The following is an 18,404-nucleotide window of genomic DNA, read 5'->3' as shown; positions in this document are numbered from 1 at the left end:
CTCCTTGGGGTAGGGAAAGCAAGTAAGTCAGAGCTAGGAAAACATGACAGCAATAGAATATGGATAGGCAGACTTGAAGGAAATTTAGGACCATAGCAAATGCATTTGTATTAGAATAAAGCTTCATAAATTAATAAACTTCACTATATTTATTATCGCTCTTGCCAAAGGAAATAAATGCATTAAATGCCTTGTTAAAAAAATACCATGCTCTTGGCTAAATTATTAGTGAGTGGTGACCCTAATTAACAAGGTAGTAACTCGCCAACTTGCTGATGAGACCATTTTTCAACACTCATTCGTGCCAGGTAAGCCTCCCCTACAGGATAAGAAAATGTGTTAGACTTAGAAGGGTATAAAAAACAAAAGTAGGACTCTGACAATTGATCAGCACTTGGAAAGGTTGGTGGTCTATTCCCTGTGCTTCTTTTAGGCCCTGCCATCTCCCACCCCCAACCTGAGGGACAGGAGGAGAAATGCCCTAGTTGGAGAGAGTGTATTTTATATCTCTTCGGAAGAGTCAGTCCTGGGATCCTCTGCTGCTTATTGCCTCCAATCTCTTTTTTGCTTTAGACTGGAGCTTTTGGGTACCCACTAGGTTAAGCTCCAAAATGTTGATGACCCAAATTTTTTTGTTTGCTCCCTAAGAAACCTGAGCTTATGAAAATGTGGCCTACAGTGTGTTGGGGGTCTAACTTACTCGAGCAGTGAGCAAGAAGAGGCTTTAGCTCTGCATGATTAGTGAGAGTCGAATGGCCTGCCCAGCACTCCTGATGTTCATTTTCTAAGGTTTATATTAGGGAGAAGGTCAGGGAAGGTCAATTCCATCCAGAGTGCCAATCCTACAATGAACAGGCAACACTGGAAAACCTAGTCCTGATGGAATATGAATATAAAGGCAACTGATACAGTCCTTGGGGTTAGAAATAAAAGGAAATATATTGAGATCCATTTACTTATATGTATTAATAGAGCATTGGCATGGAGGGAAGTTCCATAAATTTACATTTGCATCAAAAAATTTTTAAAAGCCCTGCTTCCAAGTCTTCTTTCCTGAGCTTTCAAAAATCTTCTATTCTGAGCATCAGTTATTAATATTAATTCAAAAAGAATCTCTTGTGATCCCCCAAAATTTTAAGTAAGAAGTATGTTCTAATGAGACTGACATAGGCTCAGATTCAAATCAGTCTATTAATCCATGAATCAATACTTATCAGAGACTCCAACAAAATAAAATATCGATTCAGATGAGGTTCCCTTCAGAGAATAATTTGATGTTCTCATCTTCTCCTGGCTCAGTAATTTAGGAAAACGTGAGGTGTGACTATAAAGTAATGATACTGATTCCACTTGTCACACATGAAAATCAACCTTGTCATTTATATAATTCCAGGCACTTATATAATTTGAGACCTTGTCACTTATATAAATTGGAACACTTTGGGAGGGAAAAAAGAAAAATTGTGTGATGGGTTATATCTCAGGATAAATTAATATTGAGGCTGGTAGAATTCACTGTTCCTGTAAATTAATAGCTTAGGTTTGATTTTACTTTTAGAGTTTTGTGGATTCAGTATGCGAAATGATTCAAGGATCTTCCATGGACCAGGCTGTGTTGTGTGTGGGTGTGCCCATGTGTGTGCATGTGTGTATATGTTGATTGTTTGGAAGAAGGTGAGACTATAGGAGGAAAGAAAAAGGAGAGAAAATAACCCTAAGAGTTTGCAATCTAATTAAACAGAAAATAATTAATACCACCTCTACCCGCTCACAGTTGTGTGACCTTAGCAAGTCTCTGAGTTGTCTGTTTCCTGGTCTATAAAATGGAGGTACATAGCTACTCCCTTGTATGTTCAGTGTAAGGATCAAAAGCAATCATGTATGAAAGTGCTCAGCAGAGTCAACATGGGACTTCATGGTGACAGTAATGGTCATGGTGCTATATTAACATTGCAGAGGGATGTTGCTCCTTCTCTCACAGCAAGATTGCCATCAGCTCTCAAGGGTGTGTTTTGGATCTGGCAGAAACCTTGACTTTCTTGGTTAAATATATTGTTTCGTAGGAAAGAAGTTGTGCTCCATAAAAGGAATATGACTTGACCAATGTTAGTGAGGAAGGGAGGCCAAGTTGGACCGTAGTCTCCTAACCCTGAGTCTCAGTGTTATTATGGGGAATGGGAAGAGATTTTGCAGGGTTGCTCAAAAACTCAGTGAATGAACACTGTGCAAGCAGTTTGAGGCTCGCAAAAGGTAGACATTAAGTAAAGTCAGTCACCAGTCAACAGCGTTTATTGATTTATTTCTGTGTGAAGAGCATTGTATTATGTGCTGAATGGGAATGCTGTATACTTACTCTTCAAGGCATAGAGTTGACCTGGTATAGGTTGACCTGCATTTTTCTGTAAAAGCTTTCTCCAGATAGCTGCTTAAGCAGCTGTTAATCGAAAGAGAAAACTCCATTCCCGGCACCTTTCACTCAACTACACGGGAGCTGCCAGGGTGCCTCAGGGTGCTGCAGATTCCTTTTTACCTGCTTCACCATGTAGCTTGTCCCAGAGGTGAGAAAGACTGCATCCTGAAGTAGAGGTTAAGAAACTGCTCTGCAGTATTTAAAAACAGAAAAACAAAACACTCTGCAGTATGCAATAAAGGTAAGACTATCATTATTCTCTTACGTCATTCATTTTCAATTTGTTAACCCTAAAACTTGAACATTTAATCTCACCCAGTGTTCTTAATTGATATTATTTCTCCCTGAAAATCATAGCAAAATCATTAATAAACATTCTAGTTCATAGTACAGAAGCTTCAACAATTTTTTGCCCTTTTGTTTCTGCGGTAGGGCTCTTGTGTTTGAGAGAAAGTAAAGGAGGGAGGGAGGAAGAGAGAGAGAATGGGAGAAAATGGATTCAGCACTCTTCAGATCTCCAGGCACCCAATGCAGCATATAGACTTCAAAGAAGATAATGCAGAAACCCAGAAAAGTCCCCAAACATCATTCCTTCACTGACTTCTCCATTAGACAGATGAAATAGAAAGAATGAAATCAAGAAATTACTGGAAATGGAAAGTATTTACTTACTCTTTTAAAGGAGAGTGCAAAATAAAACTCTTGTTATTAACAAATACATTTACTCTAATGTGTCTAAAAGTTGCTACAGTTCTCTCTCCCCTCAAAGAAATGTTATTTAAGGATTCTTAAGGAAGGGAGTGACAGACTTAGTTATAGGAAGGAACTCATATACAAATAACTAAGTTTTATATCATTTTCCTTTGAAATGTTATAGTTTATGAATCCCTTTTCTTCTTTAGTTAGCCCCTCATGCTTGGTGGGAATTAGTCCTCAGGCCCGCAGATGAGAAACTCTTAGCAGAACCCCACAGGGTCTGACATCTTCCTGAAAGAGGGTTTTCTCACCACATGAGTGATCCCTCAGAGTCACTCTCCAGGGGAAGAAGGGAAGGGACTTTTTTTGAACTAATATGAGAAAAGTTATGACTTTTCACTCAACCTTTTAAAATCTCATCTAAAAGGATCTTTTTACCACTTCATCCTAAGGATGCCATTTGTCCTGTGACAGTCACTGTTTGTACAATGATCTAAGTCAATGATTTCAAAATGCACACAAATTAATAATATTTGTTTGTCTTAAAATGTAGGCCTGAAATTGAGTAAGCATCTTCACTTTCCCCATTTCATTGAGTTTAGAAGTTTGTTTAAGAAATCTGCCAGGCTATACATAAATGGGATGATGGTGCTTGTCTTGGGCTCTCCAACTGTATTTTATTCACTTAGTGGTCATCTTGGAAATCTGAAGATGGCGGGAAACATCCCACATTCCTCACTCTTAACATTCACAAAGCTTCACCCGCGTGTTCTCTCCCTCCACCCCTGCCTCCTATGATTCAGTCCCTTCATATTGTAATACGTTGTTGATTATTGATTTTTGGTTAGGGCTGGAGCCCAGTACAACTGTGTGAGCATTTGCTGCCTTCAATTTGATGGTAAGCTGCCGCCTGCCCTCTCCATATTGACAGGCATCCTCTTACTTTCAGATTGGTGTTCGTTGGTTGATGAACACACAGGAGGGGGATCATGACCTTTTCTCTTATCTGGACAGCTCTTAGCTTCACAAACATTTTTTTGCTGCAGGGTGTTATTAACAACAGGGTGATAGAACAAAGAAATGAAGAGATGGGAAGCACATCAGGGTATGAAATTTCTTTATTAGGACACCCTTGAGGCCCAAGAGTGGTCTAATTATAAAAAGGTTGCTCTTTTCCTCCTTAGAATACAAATTTTACACACACACACACACACACACACGCACACACACACACAAATATACATAGTCTGATGAAGTCATGATTAGGAAATTAAGGTTTACTCATTGCCTTCATTCATGGGAGTTTGCAACTCTGTGTTCACTGGAAATCGGTTTATATAAATAAAAAGAAAATCAAAGTAATTGCATTTATTATATGAGCCAACACAAGACACATTATAATGAGATACAGCATGTTGATGATTAAAATTTAACGTTCATGTTTTCCCCATATTTGAAGGGTGTGTAAGTTTAGCTTTGTGGGATTATTTAGAGCAAAGGGGTTAGCACATAAGCAAAATATTACCAGTCTAAGTTTGTGAGATAACCCGCACACACACACAGACACACCTTGTGTTCTAAACTTGAGACTCTGATAAGATATGGAGAATCTAGCCATTTGGGGATGAAATTATATATTTATATTTTATAGACCCATTTCATATTTTTATGCAGCTCCGAAGGAAAAATTTGAACCTAAATTTGTGAAGAATATCTTGCGAAAATAGTTTGCCTTTCCTTTGGAATATGTTAAATACTAACTGAAATTTTCCAGGTTACTGGATTTCTTTTGGTGGTCCTTAGCTTTTCTTAATAATAACAAGCTGAGGTAAAGAAAAATGAAAAAGCCATAGGAAGGCGATGGACCAAAAGCCTATGTAACTAAATGATGGTAACACGAGGAATCAGCACTGAGACATTTTCAACACATTATCTCTGGTGCAATATTATTTATCCCCAACTAGTCATTTCTATTGACTTTGTTTCCCTCTCTGATGAACCAAACCCTTCTTTGCTTTTGAGTCCCAAATCCTAATACAAATGTACAATAATATGAAAGTCATCAAAATCATGCTAAAAAATTTTTATTTTTATATTATAGAGGTACAAAATACTATCTGAGAACACTAACTTCTTTTGCTTTATTTTATTTTGTTCCCTTAAAAGATGTACAATTGTATTGTGTTTCTTTTTCCCTCACATTTTGTTTAAGATACAATCCCCTCTGGCTTGAAAACATATGCCATATGTCAAAAATACTTGAAAATAGAGATTTAAAATGGAAACATGATACAATCACTCTAATGGTCCCATTAGGACTTGACCAATAACATAAAGTAGTTGGGGGAAAAAAAAAAGAAAGGGGAATGATTTCAAATTCCAGTAAGCATTGTTTTGCATTTCATCTAGGCATCTCAATCACTGTGTACACATTAAATCGTTAAATTTTATATCTCTATAGAAAGTGATTTTCTTCTCCCTCTGGAATGATTATGTCTTCTTTGGAGATCACATGGAAAGAGACAATTCCTAGAGTGCTCTGAATTCAAGCCACCTGAGACTCCTCCCCTGGTCTCTGATATAATGTACTGAACCCTTGCCAGGGACCATCATTATACAGAGAAATGTAGAAGTATAAAGCAAATGGGTGAAGCCAGTTACTGCCCCAAATCACTTATTAACTTCAAAGAGAACAACTATTTCCTTCTAATCTGAAATGCATAGCCCTCACACATTTCTGAATCACTAAAGCTGAACCATATTGCACTCATCAATGTGACCAAGTAGTGTGAATTTTGCAGCACTTAAAATTCTTCCTGAATTGGTCATGAATTCATGCAAGTGTATGATGCCTGACTATCAACCATTAACAAGAGACTGATTAGCCAAAGACGTCTAATGATTTCTCCAGTGATAGTGAATAAAGATATGGCCTAGTAAGTAAGATGAATAACAAGGCCAAATTATAACCTGGTAAAACGGAAAAACACCATTTTTCTTATAAATTACCTACTTCAAGGTCCCTACAGACCTACCCAAAGAGAAAAAAATTAAGAACTAGACCTTGTCAATAATATAGTCATAGAGTTTTCCCTTAGCTACTCCAAATAAAACCTATATTGACCATGACCCATCTAATTACAGACTCTCATCTGCCAAATACGTTTAGGATTTTTTATAACTCTTTTTATAATTATGCAGTGGGAGGAGCAATGTCCTTCAAAATTCCTCACTACTCAAAATGTCAGAATATAACCTTATTTGGAAATGAGTTCCTTGAGGATGCAATTAAGATAAGATGAGGTCATACTGGATTAGGGTAGAACCTAAATCCAACTGGTGACCTTTTAAGAAGAGGATAAGGCCCAGAGAGAGAAACTGAAAAGAATCTGCCATGCGGGGATGGAGACAGAGATTGGAAGGATATAACTATCGGCCAAAGAATGCTAAAGATGTTAGCAACTACTAGAAGCTGTAAGAGAGGTATTGAATGGCTTCTTGAAAAGGCTTCCAAAAAGAATGAACCCTGCCAACATTTGGATTTCAGACTTCGGGCCTTTGTTAAGTCATACAGTCCATAGCAATTTGTTACAGCAGCTATAGGAAACTAATACAGGCTATATTCTTCTTATTGTCACTACCATCATCTGAACTAATATTTATTGATCCTTCTGTGCCAGAATGTGTTATATGATTTTATAGCATCTTATCTAATCCATATAATAACCTGTAAAGATGAATGTGATTATTATTGCTCCCATTTACAGATGAGGAAACCAACACTTAAATATGTCAAAAGCCTCATAAAAAGGGAGAAACTGAAATTCAAAACCTATTCTTTCTAATGCCCAGTACTCTTCTAGCGAATTACACTGACACAGTAAAAGATGATATCAGAGAATTTCATTAAGAAAAGAAAATCTGAAAAAATTTAGACTCGAGTTAAAATAAATGCAACTGAAAATCCTATACTATTTATACCTATGCCTATCATGTGGCACTATCATAACTAAAGTCTAAATGATGAGTCAATGTACTGCAAGATCTCAGTCAACAGCATTGTCCCTCTAATATAGTTCAAGAACCACAGAAGTAAACATTTTAGCTGACTTTACAAAGGAAATGAAATCAAAGGAAATATTTTGCTTAACTTTTAGTAAAAGACAGTTTGCCTAATTTTATTGTATTTATGTATCCAGTCTTTTGTTTTGTTTTTGTTTTTTTCTCCAGGGGATATGAACAAGGCATTTTACATATTGAAATCTCTCTACCTCCTTCCCCTTCAGTCCACCATTGTTCTTGTGCACAGGACTGGCAATACAGTCCTCAAAAGGGTATGTCATTCCAACGTTTTTGTTTCACTACTAACATTGGATAATATAATGCGTCTTTCTCTGGCAACAATTCAATCTCTCTTCAGCTGAAAGCTACTTTTAAAGAAATAGAAAAGAAACATTTATCCAACATTCAACAAATATTTATTGAGCACGTATAGCATAAAACCCAATTTTAGATTAGGATTATTGCCATATACATAAATAACCATAGGAAAATGTAGAAATAAAATCCATGGGAAGAAAGAATGTTACAGGTATTCAGAGGAAGGTGTGGGTGAGGGTGATCAAGAAAAGCTGCCTGGAAGAAGGGCAATGAAGAGCTTAGTCTTGGAGACTTGTGTGACCTGGCCATGTGAGATAAGGAGAGAGCTGGGGAGTGAAAGGATAAAGTCTAAAAATAGTGGAATATGTTTTTTGATACAGTTTCTCCCTATAGTGAAGGAGTAGAGTCCCATAACCTACTGAGCATTATTTCAAGCTCTTTGAATGCAGGAATTTAGTCTCAGTAAACTTTGTGTCATCAGAGACTAAAACAAAATAGTTGCTAGAAAAAAAATTGTATATATGTATTTGAAGGGTCAGTGTGTGGACAAATGAATAAATGCATGAGCATTATGTTGCAAAAAGGAAAGTAAAGCTTCATCTCCCTTTCAAAAACAGAAGGAGGAAGCAATGGCTTGTGTAAGTAAGGCAGAGCCAGCCCCCTGCATGTGTTGAGATCCCTTGAAGGACTAATGCAGAGCATGCCCTTTCCTCACCAGTGCAACCTCAGATGCTTGCTATCCAAATGAGAGCTTCTGCCTGAAACAATCCAGAGGCCAGAGGGGAGTGGAGAATAAAAGCAGTTATCTGACTGGCAAGGCCACAGAAAATACCAGGTGAGGAGGAGGGTGAGGGCTGCTTTGTCTGGAAAATTGTCTGACTGTGGAAAATCTGACCTGTGCAAAAGGAAGCCTGACAGAACTTTCAAGCCAGTTTCCAAGAACAAGTCTATTTTTAGGTAACCCTTTCTTTTAGGCAAAGATCTCCAAGTGTAGGAAAGTACTTAGGATTCATCATACAAATAAACATAGATTTCTAAGGCTTATACTGTCTTTGTGATTTTTTTTTTCCTCTGTAGATGAAATTTTCAAGGTGAGAAGAAAAAAACATGAATCCAGTGTTGATTGTATTAGTGGGAGGTGGGGAAGAATAATTAATGTGAATAAATAAGAGCCTTATCCACAGGGAAACACCGATGGCATTGTCTACACAGTCAAGTCAGAGAAATCCAGCTCATCCATTCGCATGGGGTAACCTCCATATCACATCAGACTCTATGGCTGCCCACACTACAGCACTCAGATTAAAGGCACTTTTAGAGAGTTTTTGGACTGTCAGGTTCTGAAATACCTGGCAATTAGGTGAGAAAACTCATGCAAGTCTTATAATAGTCCAAAGCCAGAAAAAGCAGGGGTAATACATCATATCACAACACAGGCAACAGTGCTTTAGGCAGTGCCAGGGACTCCACATTCCACAGGCAACTTGGGCCTGTAAGCAAAGGGCCTGGGGAGGGTTGAATCCCCAGAGTGCCAGAAAGACTTCCATATAAATAATGATATGCCACTCAAAAATAGTTCTGTCCAAACACAAAGTCTAGAAAGGCAGAGTCCCCAGAAGCCAGGGGACTCAAGAATGTAAATTTATGATTACACGAATGGTATGCCTTTACTCCATGTACAGAGAATCAAAATGTATCCCATGTATCTCATTTGTTTACCAATGAAAAAAAAAAAAAAGACAAAAATACCAAAGCTTACTGGAAAAAAAAAAAAAAAAGAATGAACTGGTTCCACCAGTTCTTTGAAGACAAAGGAAGCCAGTATCCACTGTGTGCTAGGCAATGCATCAGAATTCCCATGCTTCGGGCTCTTTGAGAATCAGTTTCCCCATGTTGAAATGGAAATAGCTATGCTTCCTCTGTTTATTTCTCATGGTATTTGTGAATTCTAAAGGAGCTTTGCAAGTATGAAAAGATGGTACATATGGTCTTTGGGGATGCCTTTGTACACGGACTCCAGTGAAGACAAAGGCAGAACTGTTCTCCAGCAAATTCTAACTCACACCCAAGTCAGGCAGAACCACAGACTCTTTCCCATCATCATCTTTACTAACAGAGATTATAAAAACTTAAAGCATCAGCTGGTATAAGGATGAATTAAATTCACCATTATATACAATATATATATTGAAAGGATGAATATAGGATTGGAGAACAGTTTGTAGCTACTTTCTTTCTTCTTTCTTTTGTCATTTCATTTTTACCTTCTTTCTCTTTTCCCCTCCTTGTAATCACCTTAATTCATAACTAGGGGTGTCTTGAATCTAGTCTCAATACCAATCTCACAGTAAACTAAACTCTTTGAGCAGTAATGATAGTTCTGTCCTTTGATGAGTTCTTACATACCAAGCACCCATGCACAAACATACTTCCTTTATTTAAACCCCTGCCAATCCAATATGATTGCTAGCTTCCATACAAGCTGCCCATTATAATAACAGTACACCAAAGGAAAGAACAATGAAACCACACTTGATCTCAGTCTTTTCTATTCTCTTTAGCACTGTATTATCCAAAATCAATTAACCTACCTGAGTTTAAGTTTTCTTGCCTGAGAAATAGGTACAATGTAACTTGTAATGATTACTTCTTTGGATTATTGTGGAGGTTTTTAGTAACATTAAAGGGGTTTAACATGAGTTATTATTATTACTTGAAATAAAGAAAGCTTCAGCAACTTTATAGGCATCCCAAATTTATCAACTTTACATCCTATGTATTGGTCAATTCTGAAAGTTATCTTAAGAACAAGATACTTAGAGCCACATATACTTTCCAAATGATCATATCCCTCTCATATTTTGAGCCAACTGAGTCAAACAAAAGGCATAAAAATAAATAACCAAGAAGATTGTCTACTTGACTGATATATGGTTTCAAAAACATTACTTTGTTCTAAGCTTAAACAATTTTTTTCCTTAACACATGACTCTCTAGAAAAGGACAAAAAAAAAAAATGCTGCTTTTTAAATCAAATTTTCATGATCAATACTACAGTCATGTGCTATCTGAAACAACTGCAGCTAATTAAGAGATTTATAATAATTTGCTTTAATATTTGAAAAAAAATCCAGAACCACATGATGCTCTTCCATGTATGGACCACAAATTTCTAAGATCTATGTCCAAAGCTCTAGTTAACCAAAAATCTTGCCATAAAAGATGAAGCTTATGTTCATAAGATAAAATGATTACAAATGAGCTATACATTTCAAGCCTAATTACTTATTTTTCAAATAATACATGTGTTAATAGTGCAAATTGCCACATTCATAAAATAAATGTATATAGCTCTACTTTTCTAAGTCAAATCTTAAATCTGGCTCTAGCCCCTACTCTTTACTGTGGAGGAAAGATATTCAGCTTCTGTTATTACTATTGCTTCTCTCCAATTTCTCTGTGGGATTAGGGAGGAATATGAGGCATTTGTGGTATCAGAAATAAGGCAAGGTTGCTAAACTTGGCCCATGAACATTCAACACTGAGGCACCACTGCCCAAGACCACGGAAGGGAGCTAAAGATAGTAGGCCTTTCCTCCCTTAGTGCTGTGTGAGGGCTCCCAGACTGCCCATCACAAAAGCCATAGCACAGAGGTTAAAATTCACATATAGTTGGCCCATCTGCCAAGATCAAGGTATACACTCCTTGGAAAGCCTGTCCACTAAGGGAAGCTGCATGGGAGAAGAGAGACCACTTGCTGCTCACCAACACCATGCAAACACAAGTGCCTGGTTAAATTATTTCTCCTTCATCTCCTGGAGCCCAACCTTTTCTAGGACTATCTAACTTCACTTTCTAGAACAGTCTTGACCTCCTGCAACATAAGACACAGCTGGTTGGCATTCTTCCTTGAATCTTCTCCAATAATTATATAAAATAGAAAATAATATTACTATCAACTTCCTGTCATATATGCAGATCACCTAGCCTGGAGCCTGATACATAAAAGGGCAGTTGAAAAATCCATTCCATCAACCACCAAAGTTTCAGGCACTGTGGTTTTGATTGTTAGGAATAGTAGTCTAATGGGATAAACAACTACTAATTATATTGAGGTAATGTTAACAATAATCAAAAGCCTATAAAATTCAGTCTCCAGTCAATCAGCAAACACTGACCCTGGCTTTGAACCCCAGAGGTCCCCTCACCTAAAGGCAAGTCATAACTGCTGAGTTGCTGGAATTTAGGGAGGTTTGGGAAAGGTGAGGGAGGGCAATGGGGGACATCCTAAACACTGCATACTGAAGCAGCTGTAGAGCCATACTTGTGTATACCAGCTGACTATCGGTGCTTACTACAGAACAAAATATCATTATAATGTCAGAGGAGACTCAGGGTGCTCAGAATACCAGGTGGTAAGGAAGATTATGGTTTGAGACCTTGCCCACTAAACATGTTCAAAGAGGGCTTTCAGGGAAAGAGAGCAGCTTGGGCAAATGCACAGAAAATAAACAGCAATAGAATTTTATCTAAGAAAGGGAGTGTGTTCAGCAGTACTATCATTATTATCCACAGACAAGTTACCACCCTTAACTAAGTGAATGGCTATGTGGGTTTTCCAAAAATCCAAACTGGTCCTATTGTTGAGGCATTGGGCTCTGGCCTTACCTGCATACCTAAATCCCAACATCTGGGACCTCGACCTCATCACAAACCTCACCCTTCGGTAAGTTCCCTGTTATCCCCTCTCAGGCTAGACACATACACCCTCTCCTTCAATTGCTCAGCTCAGAGCAGCTTTCACATACATAAAAACAAGTAAGTCTTTCCCAGTCAGCTTGATAGACAAGTAGCTGCAGATGAGCTCGTCTCAAGGAAAAGTGACTCCAGGGATTCCATCCCAGAGAAACTGCCACAGTGACCCTGTGACTGGAAGGCCATTTATCCATCAGTGATCAAGGCAACCACTGGCAGGAAGGAAAGAGGGTATGAGAGCACCACCATTTGGATCAATGTGACTGTTGATCAATGTGGCCAGAAAGTGAGCATCAGAATGTGGGAACATCACTCAATTTGGACAACTTGGCTCACCTTTGAAGAATGACATCAAATGGGAATTTAGGTTAGTTATGAAGATAACATAGAGTGAATCCAAGTGGTATTTAGCTGGTTGAAGCCAAATGCCACCCACCCCCAACAAATCCCCTCTGTTCTTTTTAACCAATTTGAACCTTTCTATGATGTGTCTTATTGACTTGGTTAGCAAATTTTAAAATGAAAAATTTCAGTATTAAAGATATGCTTTCTAACTGAGAAGAACCATTGAGAATGTCTGATCAAATCTTTTTCATTTATATAGAATCTAGACTGAGAGGTGGAGTGATTAACTCAAGATCACAAAGCTGTTAAGCAGCAGAGCCAGAAAGAAAACTGAAGCCTTTGGTCTCTAAGGCCGGTGACTTTTTACATAGGCCTAGGTGACTGCATTGGGTATTTGACCGCAAGCATAAAGAGGCATCCTTTCTGCAAGGTGGAGACAACCTTGTCATCACCAAGATACCCAGAGTGGTGCTCTCCCTCCCAGGCAACGGCAGTGCCAGTCAAATCTCAGAGCACCAGGAGACACAGGACAAACCACAGAGTAGGTGCCCTAAGCCTTAGTAAGGACATCAACAAGGACCTCTGGGAGCCAGCATGTTTAATTTTCATTTCCATCATTTTCCACAACAGTTTTGTCATAAGTACACAAAGAAAGACACCCAGAGATGACTCGATCTAAAATTGCTGAAGCAAGAGGAGACGCTTGGGAGCTCATCTTCGCCCCAGGGGAAGAGAGAAGCCACTAGCCTGGCGGCTGCCAGGGCTCTATGCAAGGGTTTGGACTCCTGCAGAGAGAAGCTGATCGATCCGCAGCAGCTTCCCCTGCTGTGTCACGTGGTAACGCCTAGGGGGCGCTCTCCGGCGTGCTTGGCAGCCCCGCAGCACCGCCGCGCCTGGCAAAACTACTGAAATGAGAGCAGAGGGTTTTTCTCTTTTTCATTTACTTTAACATTTGGGGAAATGAGACGTGATTCTAAAGGGGACTTACAAAAACCATCCTGCTTCTAAGGCAGAGAAATATTTTTTAAATAAATTTGTTAGATGACCTGTCCTCCTTGCCTCCCTTCAAATTCAAATATTTTTTTAAAAATCTGCCCTAGAAGTCAAGAGTGTGTTTCTATCCCTTTCTTTGGCATATGTCAAGCTTAATGGTAACAGAATAGCACCGTCTCCTGATTAAATGGCTGGTTAGAACGACTCACTTTTATTCCTGCTCTAACTTGCCCCATAACATAATGACCAGCTTTAAATCATCAAAGTAGAGTAGAGTGTGACTACAAAGGTTCAGACATGGAAATCCAGTAAATTTTATCTGCTCTTCTGCTGAGGGTAGGCTCCCAAGCAGAGCGCAGCCCTGCCGAGTTAGATGATCAATTCCTCAATTCCAGTCATTATCCAGGGCAGGGGGCATGCATCTCCTCCATCTCACATTCGTTTCCCAAGTTGCTTTCCTAATGCATGGGCAGAGTAGACTGAGGCTTCTAGAAGCTTAGGTGAAGGAGAACTTAAGACACTGTCCTGTCTAGGAAGAAAAAAATTATAATGTAAAAACAAGTCTAGAAGAACCCTAAATCATATGTTAAGGATATCTAGGCTACCAAATTTTTAAAGCCAATTCTCTAGGTATGATGCAGGGACTGATAAACAACTGTTAGTCCTAATAGTAAAATGTTTCTGTGTGCGAATATGCGTACCCACATCGAGCATATATATCCTACACATTGAGAGGTCAGGGTTTTTTTACGTGTATGTTTGCATATGTGAACAATTCTATGGAAGATTATCTTGCACACAAAGCAAACAGCCCTGCCCCCATTGTGAAAGAAGCAGATCCCTCGAGATTAGGCAAGAAGGAATTGCTTATGGTCAGCAGAGGCTGGGAGAACAATGGAGACCCCAGCTAAAGGCACAGCAGCAGCCTGCTAGGATGGGTGGGGGGCTGGCCACATGGCCTTCACAAACTAGATGGCATTGTCAGTGTCACCAGAAGTGACTTTTATAAAAGGGCTCAAATTAGCAATTGTTATGATTAGCAGGTGGTTTAAGAGATATGAGGCCCACGAAGTGACTTGTGTTGTGGGGAGGGTGGAATGGACACCAGAAAGCATTTCAGTTTTTCCTATAGCACGAAATAGGCTTAGAAGCATTTCCTACTTGAATATAAGGATTGTAGATTCATTTAAGAAAAAATAAGGGAGATGTCTAAGATGCAAAGTAGCCTCCAAGAGAAGAAAATGAAAATTTCCAGTTCTTTAAGGTAATCTTCAGTTATCATCTTGCACAATTATTGCAGATGAATTTTGGTAGAAGTAGAAAATTAAAGCTTTTCTAATTACAATACACCAAAAAACCAAAAACTCCTGATTTTTTAATGCCAGTCTTATGCAGTTGATCCTATTTAGTTCCTATATAAAGATATTTTAGACAATTCAGCAAAATTTAATAAATTATCTCTTCTTAACTTAGTAATTATTTACTTCACAATTTCTCATAGAGTTCCTCACAAAACTGATTCTTTCTTATGTGGATACATGTCTTTCTTCTCTACCTTATGACTGCTACAAGTAAACACTTCACAGGCTACTTTTTAATTTTTTTTTTCTTTTTAAAAGTATTTGATGTAAATTTCAAAGGTGATGACTTTCTTAGAAAGGCGCTCCTAGGAATATGCAAAACAGCATCGTAGGAATGGTCTATCTATCTCCCTTCCTGGTATTGCCATCAGTTGTAGTCCCTATACAAGATTCATTTTCAGGTGATGTTTTTGGCCAAATGGCCAGGATTTCTCTGTTTGCAATTGCCAAAAGAAGACTGGATCAGAAATATTTACTCATGCTCTCTAGACCATCTTTCTATAGCTCTTCAGCTTAGAAATGACAGTCACTTTGGGCAAATGGACAAAGTTCCCCATTGCAGCAAAAACTCATTCTGATATATGCCAGAGGAGGAGCTGGAGGATAGGTTTGTGTGAGGCTGCTTTGGTGTGCAAATTCATACAACTTCATGGGACCAAAAACTAAAAAATAGAAACCAAACTATTCATGCTAAGGACCCTAGCATCAACACAGATTGGAGTCTGTCAAGTTTGATGATTTTATTGCACTGAAGATGTAGTGGGATCCCTACCCAGATAATGTGGAGAATGAAGCAATCGCCTGGCAAAATCAAGTACAAAAAAATCATACCACGTAGAATGTTACTAAATTATATTTGACGTTTGCAAAAACTAAATATAATAGCAAAATTGCCATGACTCTTATTTTGTTCAAAGAAAACTTGACCAGTATAATCCTATCTTTGAATTCAAATGATTCAGACACATACCTTACCAAGTGAAATCTCAGTAATCCAATACCTGTGATTGGAACACTTCCTTAATTGTCTGAAGAAACATTCCTATTTTGGTGTGTATCATAATGTTATGCAAATGCCTCTAGGACTTTGCTCATTATAAAACAAATTTACAAATAGGTGAGTTAGAAGTTATTTTCACAAACCATAATGGAAAACCTGCTTCATCCATTTATAGTTCCATTTTACCTACTATGCAACATAAGAACCATCACTTTTCTGACTAATTTTCAGCAGATTTGTAGGCAGTTTACATTCATTTACATAAAACACATGTGGTAGCTGTCTTTTCTAGACAGCTATTCTGGTTAGATCAAATTTACCATGGAACAACTTTGCTTCCTCTTGACTGATTTACTTCAATCATGGTTTAAGTTAGGTAGCTAAAGGTCTACCAGCTCTAATTTTCACCCTAACGCATCTTATCAGTAATGAGGGTGAGACCTGCAATAATGACATGGGCCATCTAGCCCTGCACTGCCTGACCAAAAGGGGTTTGTCCCTGGGGTTATGAGAGAAATTATGGGCACACAAACCTGGTCTCAGTGATGTGCATGGGTGTTATCTCTAATATTTGTCCTCATCCTCTATTGTATTGACTCCCATCCAATGGTCAAACTGAACAAGGCCTTTTAAAACATGAAATAATAGTCTGCTTGTATCCCGCAGGAAACTAGACCCATTCAGCCCACAATTGGAGCCATTTCCAGCAAAGTTGATGCATTTGTACCTCACCTGACTGAACAGAAATTAACCCCCATTCACCACACTGACCCCATATAACCCACTCATCCTGCTGCACTTGAACATACTTATTTTGATATGTTATTCACATATCGTTGCTATGCACTTATGTATTTAAGCTGTTGCATGCAGGCAACCAAGAGAGACACGATTATTTGTCCTTTTCATTAGTACTGTGTTGTGAGATGAATGTAACACAGGTTTCAGATAAGTGAGTCTGTCTCATTACTGAAATAAAGAGGAGTGTTGTCTTTGATTGAATTACTCAAGCTGTCAAGGTAAATCAGAGACATTCCAGGAGAAAAAGTCCAAATGCCTAGCAATTTTGTTGTTGAATTAAATACACAGGATGTTGGAAAAAGATGCATCCATGAATGCTTCTTTCCAAAGATACGTCCACAAATGTTTGCCCAATATAATTACAGATTTAAAACAGATTAAGCCCAAGAGTTTTCTAGGTTCATATGCTTTTAGCATCAAAGAGCCATAAGTAAAGTATGCTTGCTTAAATAAAAGACAAACTTTCTGGATTATATGCTTTTATAATATATTATACCTTTATAATTATAATTTTTAATAAAACTGGTATGTAGTCCAAAAATTAAGAAAATAAATTGAAAAAATATTGCTGTTACACTGCCAATCATCTAAGCTTGCACAATGGATGCAAGAATTGTTATCCTGACTTGGCCTCAGTTGCAATATTGATTACTACCACAGGATCCAATCAGTACCATGGACAGGGAAGGCACAAAATTAATATCTAAGGAGTGACTATAGTTATTTTAGTTCACATGGACACATGAAGAGAGAAAGGGAGAATTTCACGGCTAAGAAACACAATGACAAAAATCTCTGACTTCCCAGGGTTGTTTATTACTGTAAGGACTTCTGCTTTCATTAAAATTATAAGTCTCTGGAAGCTTTGTTGTGTTGTATTCCTAACTAAGTTTTTTAATATTGTAAATTTAAAATATATGTTATTTTAATCATGGCAAGAATTTTGTTTTCAACAATGTAGCCTTGAGAATATCTCTAAAAAACAATAAAACAATTTATGAATTTGGTAAGGAGTCTTTCTTGGGATTAATCTTAGTTGGTATTTGATCTTCGTGCATATATAATACATAGTACAACCATATACATATGTTAATATTCTTAAGGATAAATTTGTTTACTTAAGAAAGCCTATGGACCGATTACTAATATTATATATGAAAACACTGACCAGCTTTCATCCTTTCCATGAAATGAATAGCAAAATAATTTTAACAGATTTGTAGAAATTCAAAATTTATAGTTTATTTCAGATAAAAAACCAAAAACGTTTTTAATTCACACTTTCACTGAGCAAAGTATTAAAATCCTATGCATAAGGTAATCAAATAAACACCAGGAGTCTCAAGCAAGAATTACATATGACTACTGTTTTCAGGGAACTGAGATTCTAATGAAAATTAGATATGAGGAGGGAAAGGAAAAGAAATGCTCTTATGCTCAGTGCATGGTATTTACCAAACACTGAGCTATGAACTGTGCATGTATTGTTTTTTTCATAGATATTAGTACAGCCATTTCTACCTATAAGAAACGAAAGGTGCAAGGTGAAATCCTTTTTCCAGATCACTCAGCTAATAAGTGGTGGAAACAGAATTAGGCCCAGGTCTTTCTGATTCTAAACCCACACTCCTGTTTCACTACTCAAGCCTGTCCCAGAAAAAG

This window comes from Sciurus vulgaris (genome assembly GCF_902686455.1).
Source record: "Sciurus vulgaris genome assembly, chromosome: 2".
NCBI classification, from domain to species: Eukaryota; Metazoa; Chordata; class Mammalia; order Rodentia; family Sciuridae; genus Sciurus; species Sciurus vulgaris.
The sequence above is the reverse complement of the archived record's forward strand: the minus strand, read 5'-3'. Positions refer to the sequence as shown.